Source organism: Lynx canadensis, chromosome B4 (genome assembly GCF_007474595.2).
Source record: "Lynx canadensis isolate LIC74 chromosome B4, mLynCan4.pri.v2, whole genome shotgun sequence".
Taxonomy (NCBI): Eukaryota; Metazoa; Chordata; class Mammalia; order Carnivora; family Felidae; genus Lynx; species Lynx canadensis.
In genome coordinates this window covers 134,420,933-134,427,170 of record NC_044309.1, presented here as the reverse complement: position 1 = coordinate 134,427,170, position 6,238 = coordinate 134,420,933, and positions in this window count along the sequence as shown.

The window sequence follows — 6,238 nt, the reverse complement described above, 5'->3', positions numbered from 1 at the left end:
CGCCCGCGCCCGCACCCGCGCTCCCCCAGCCCGCACGCGGGAGCGGGTGCCGGGTTCCGGCTGCGGGCGACGGGAGGGGGAGAGGGTGGCGCGCGGGTCGCTATGCCTGCAACTCGGGATGCCTGGCCGGGGGGAGGTGCCCGCATCCCAGTCCCGAGCCCCGCCCGCCCCGCCCCATCCCGCTCCCGGCCTCTTACCCTCCAGGCTGGGGCGGGGCGGGGCGGGGGGCGCCGGGGACCGGTGGCTGCAGCGAGCGGGCGATGCGCGCGCGAGTCACGCGGTCAGTGGGGATGCTGCGCGGGCTCAGCGCGCTTCTGCCCAGGCGCGGGCGCCTGCGGAGCCCTGAGTCAGGGGCCCGGGTTCCAGGCCCGGCTTGGGGATGGTGAGCCCTGTGACCTTGAACTGGTCAGGAACTTTCCTGAGCCTCCATTTAGCCATCAGGAAAAAAAAGGTCATGCATTCAGTCACCATTAATGGACAGTGCAGTGCCAGGCCCTGGGGGCCACGGGGACGAAGATGACCATTCTAGTTCCAGCGGGGGAGACAGGAAAGCTGGACTGTCCTAATGGAGAGGGCAGGGGGTACGCACAGGGTACTCCGGTGGGCATCCCGGGGAGAGAGGGATTTTGGAAGAGCTCATGGGGAAGCTGGGGGCCAAGACAGAAGGGCAAATAAATGCTGGTGGGAGGGAAGGGAAGGGCACTCCGTGGATAGGGGCAGCAGACGTGAGCAGACCCAGAGGGGTAAGCAACACGGTGCCGTGGAAGACGCCGCTCCTTATACAGTCAAAGCAGAGAAAATTCCAGGTGGAAATATAGAGCTAGAGGCTGGAGAAGTCCGAAGTCTTGGAAGCCAGGCTAAGGAGCTGGACTTTTGAGGGAAGCCAATGAAAGTGCTGCCATCGAATATGTGAGTCCCTATGGCAGTTGCATGGAGGACTGAGAGCCCTGGGGGAGGTGGGGGAGCAGGAGGGAGCTGTGGCATCACAGGGGCAGAGGGTTGGAGCGGAGCGGGTAGACAGCCAAGTACTGAGGAGGTAGATCAACAAACTTGGAAATAGACTGGTTGGGTGAAGGAGAGCAAAAGATAATGAAGAGGAAGAAACCCAGGCTTCTAGGGTGCCGGTGCTTGTAGCTGAGAGAGTGAAATCAGGGAGCAGGGTCCGTTCAGGAAGAAATGGGCTGTCAGGGTTGAGGGGCCCCACCGGAAGACCAGGGCCTGGGAGAGCTGCCCCAGACTGAATGTATGGGGCAAGATGAGGAGGGTCTGGCTTCCCAGAGACCCAGTTAAGGCACTGACGGATGGGATGCTTTCCAAGCTCCAGAATCTGAGCCTGTGCAATGTTGGGAATGTTGGGATGGCCCAAAGAAGAATTCCAAGATCTGGGTTCCCACTAGCTTATTGCCACCAACCAGCTGCATGACTTTGGGCATGTCACATCCTCTCTGAGACCAAATGATCATCTAGCCCTTGTGTTGGCCTACTTAAAGCTCTGTGCAGGACTTGCATACGTACAAGTCTTAGACTAAAGGGCTAGGGGTAAGGGATCAAGGAAGAGCATGCCGGGTGAGGCACCTTTCGAGCAACAGATAGCTTCTTGGAAGGCTGAATGTGCATGAGTTAGAAGGTCTCAGGTGAGGTCACTGCTCACATCGAGAGGAGCACTGTAGTGATGGCTGTCGGACAAATCACCACTTCCTGACGTGCTGGTCTGTATTTTCCTGCAGGTGGTTTGCTTTTAAAGCTGGACCCACCTACAGATCACCTGACTCCTCCAGCTCTTCAGGGAACAAAGAAACAACCATGGAAGATACCAAAGGAAGGACCCCGTGTAATTTCTCCTCCACAAGTTACCCCTGTACACTTTCCTTCTGGTGGCTTCGCTCTACCTCACCTCTGATTGGCAGGTTGGGACCCAGCTCAGAGTGCATCCCCTGTGTTCTGCCCGTCAATCTCATTCCCCTTGCCCCCAGCACATTCATCTCTGACCTTAGTTCCACCTCCCTTTCCTGACGTGTCCATCTCTTGGCCAATAGATCCTGACCCCCTGCGGCAGCCCACCGCATCCCCAGCCAAGCTCTTTGCATTACCTTTGGTTTCTCTGGCCAGGTCCAGCATGATGGGCTCTGTGGTCCCATCTGTCACAGCATCCGCAGTAGCACGGTCCGGGGCTGGGTCTGTGCTTCTGCTTGGCATCAGTGGGTAGGTGGCTGATGTGGTCAGGTTAATGACTCTGTCCAGTGTGGTCTCCCCCATGGCTGTGCCCAGCTTGCTTGTGTCCAAAGCAAAAGAATCTGTAGTTATGTCTAGCTTGGCTGTGTCTGTCCTGGTGGTGCCCAGCCTGACTGCACCTGGTACCACCAAATCCGTGGCTGCACCCCCTGTGGTTGTATCTGACTTGGCTGTGCCTGCTGTAGCTATGGCTTTGCCCAGCTTCTCTGGGTCTGGGGTTACCAAATCCATGACCGTGTCCAACTTGGTTGTGCCTTCTGTAGCAAAGTCCGTGGCTGTGCCCAGCTTGGTATCCAGAGCAGGGAACTCTGTGCCTGTATCCACTGTGGATGTGCTTGGTGCGGCCAGATTGATGGTCAAACTAGGCCTGTTGGTGACCATTGTAGTGACATGTCTGACTATGCCTGGCCTGGTTGTGTCCAGAGGAGCCAAATCCATGGCTGTCGCAGGACCCATGGTGGAGGTGGCCCTTTGGAGATGCAGCTGGGGTCTCGGGATACCCCTGGACCGGGGCTTGCCTCTTCCTGGAGAAGTTCTGGTAGTCACGTGGGCAGCCACCGGGAGAGGGTGTTTCTGACCCACTGAGCCTGGCCCTGCAGGGCCTGGTGATTTCTGGGCTAACCGGGATTGAAATGGCAGGGCCAGGTAGGAACTCACCAGGGGCTTCTCCACTATGGGCATCCTGCTGGGTTTGGCCAATCCTGGGTTCCCTGGGCCCTCAGAGTGGACTCTGCCCCCTGGCACTAGGGAGACAGATCGTGAGGCTGGGGTGGGCAGCCTCCCTCCTCCATGGGTGCCAGCCTCCCTGCCCGGGGCGGGCAGCTCTTCCCAGTGAGAAGGCAGGGGGCCCAAGGGCCATGCCTGGCTGTTCTGACGGAGTGTTAAGGAGGTGGAGCTGAGTTTCCGGGGCTTGGTCTCCGGTGAGGACACACTCCAGGCTCCGGCTCCCGGGCCCGGTCGGCCGGAAGCCTGTGGGATGTGGCTTTGAGGGAAGGCATCCAGATGGATGGTTTTCCGGAGGACAGGGATGAGGGGTGACACCCCTCCAGGGAGCTTTGAGGAGCGGGCAGGGCGTCCCAGCAGGTGGCTGCGGGAGAGGGAGTTTCCAGGGCTGGGGACTCCGTGCTGCTGCATCTCAAAGCTGTGATCCTTGCAGGTCTTGCCCTGAGGCAATCAACAGAGAGAAGAGGCCAAGCAGGGGTGAGGTGCTCAGCTTGCATTTCTTGGATTCCTAGTTAATAAAGAGCATGAAAACTTCTTTGCTAAGTAGCAGACTAAGTTTTAGTTGCCGGCGTTTGCCAGGGTCTTAGGAAACAAGACACTATTTTAAAATGTAAAATACTTAAGTTAGGTGAAATGTTACAGAGTCATTGTTCGTTAAAACGCGATTACCATTTTAATATTATCTAGCCACTAAGGTATGAAATAGTTTCAAAAATTGTTCGGTTTGTAATTGAAAAAAATGGGCAAATATATATGCATATATATAAAGCTTAACTCTAAATATAATTTGTAAACAATGAGAAAACAGAAATATATTACAAGAAATACATTTACAAGAAAACTTGTGGGGTGCCTGGGTGGCTCAGTCGGTTAAGTGTCCGACTTCGGCTCAGGGCATGATCTCACGGTTCGCGAGTTCGAGCGCCGCGTCAGGCTCTGGGCTCACAGCTCAGAATCTGGAGCCTGTTTCAGATTCTGTGTCTCCCTCTCTCTCTCTGCCCCTCCCCTGCTCACACTCTTGTCTCTCTCTCAAAAGTAAACATTAAAAAAAATAAAGAAAACTTGTAAGATATCAAGCTATAAAATTATGGGCTCCTCAGTGGCTTGGGTTTTATACTAATTATCAAAAACACAGATATCTAAAGGTTAAAAAAAAAAAAAAAAAGCACTACCAGTCTTGGGGTCTTGGTCTGAAGGGGCCTCGTTCAGGGACCCTGCAGGAGGGCAGTGGTTATTGGGAGCCTGTCTACCTGTCTTTTTCAGGAGGGGCCAGAGTGCTCTGGGTTCCCACCCATGGTAGCCAAAATAGGAGTCCAGGCATCCAGGTAGGAGGCCGAGGGATGACCCATTTGGCTTGGAAACAGAGTCTGCCTCTGGGGCTTCCGCCCAGAACCAGGAAAAAGCCCCTGGCTGCTGGAGCCAGAATTTGCTGGAGCTGCAGAGGAGCCTGGTGAAGGTGAGGCTGGGGAGGTGAAGAGGCAAGTGCCCGCGGGAGGAGGCTCGTCCAGTGACCAGGCCACAGTCCCTGCCCCGGGGGGAACCCAACATCCCCGGCGGTGCCAGGCAGTGAAGCAGGCAGGACTAAGCTGGAGGTGAGCTTTGGACCAAGCATTAGCTCGGTGTTGGGCCTCAGAGGAGGAAGGTTGGACCAAGGGGTCGTTCACACCAAAGACCCAAAGGTGAGGGTGTGGCATCTTCCTGAAAATCCACTGTGGGAGTCCTAGGCTGTAGGGGGTGGGACGGTGGTGCAGGGAATAGAAACCACGGGTGCAGTGAAGACCAAGCCAGGCCACAAGGACGCTCAGCCCTGGAAGATGACCTCGTCAGATCTGCTGGTGGGAACAGTCACTCCCATGCAGCATGACAGAGGGATCAGAGGGGAACGGAAGTGGAGGCCAGGAGAATGGCAGGGACACTGTTGAAACTCTGCGTCTGGGGGTGGGGCTGGAGAAGGCTGCCCAGCCCAGGGATGGAAGTGACAAACCACCTGGAGGTGGGGAGAGGTGGAGGTCGAGGACCCTGGCAGGTAGTCTGTGTGGATGAGCCATTCCCCAAGGTGGGCTCCAAGGCCCCCAGATGGCCAGCCTGTACACACCCCGGGCTCCATCCAACTTACCTGTTGTAACAAAGTTGTTTCTATTGCTTTCTTTTTTTTATGTTTTATTTCTTTTTGAGAGCAAGAGAGACAGAGCACGAGCAGGGGCAGGGGCAGAGAGAGAGGGAGACACAGAATCTGAAACAGGCTCCGCGCTCTGAGTGGCCAGCACAGAGCCCAATGCGGGGTTTGAACTCACAGCCCTCCAGATCATGACCTGAGCCGAAGTCAAACGCTTAACCGACTGAGCCACCCAGGCTCCCCTCTCCTGCTTTCCACACAGCAGGCGGGGCAGGCCGGTGCTGGCAGGAGGAGTTCTCAGGAGGGCGCACTGACCCTAACGCCAGGTCCCTAAAGTCTGCAGCAAGGGATCTTCTCATCCCTCGCAGTGACACTCCAGCCCCTCTCCAGCCACATATTTGTACCCAAGACTGTGCCAGCCTCCGTCACTCCCCACTGAGCACGTCCCTCAGGCCCGCTCTCCTGCCCTTGTTCACAACTACACATACCTGGACACATGCACGTATATCCTGCACTTAACCCCAAACGTCTACCCTCAGTGTGCACGCCCACACAGAGACAGCAGGCCTGGGGATCGGATTTCTGAGGTCCATTTAGTCCAGTGTCACCAGATCCCCACCCCTCGCTGAGTCTACACTCCTGTCATCTATCCCTTGGTCCTGTGCCACCCACTCCCCAAACACGCACACATAAATACCCACCTACCTAGATCAGAGGACAAGAGAAGTCCAGTGCTCCTCGGTCTGGGAAGCTGAAGCTGATACAAGCCTCTCGCCTCCCCTGTGCCCAGACTCTGGCCAGTGTGACCAGCTCAGGGGCCTCTTCCCTCTGGCCCCCTCATGGGCCTCCACTCAGCGCCCAGGCCATAGTCCCCAGGCCTAGGGCCCAGCTCTCTCCTGACCTGTCCCACCAGCTACATCCCCAGCGGAGCTGGCTCTGGGGCAGGGAGGGGCTGGTTTCTCAGCAGTGGGCGTCAGTGAATGGCTGCTCTGAGCCTCTGGAATCCTGAAGGGCCATGGGAGGCTCCTAATGGCCAGGCTGGGCTGCCCTGGACTCAAGGCCACCTGCGGGTAGGGCGGGGGGGGGGGTGGCGGTGGGATGGTGCCCCGCTGCCTGGCCTCCCCAAATCTACTCTGTCTCCCACAGACCCTGGCTCCTGAGAGATGT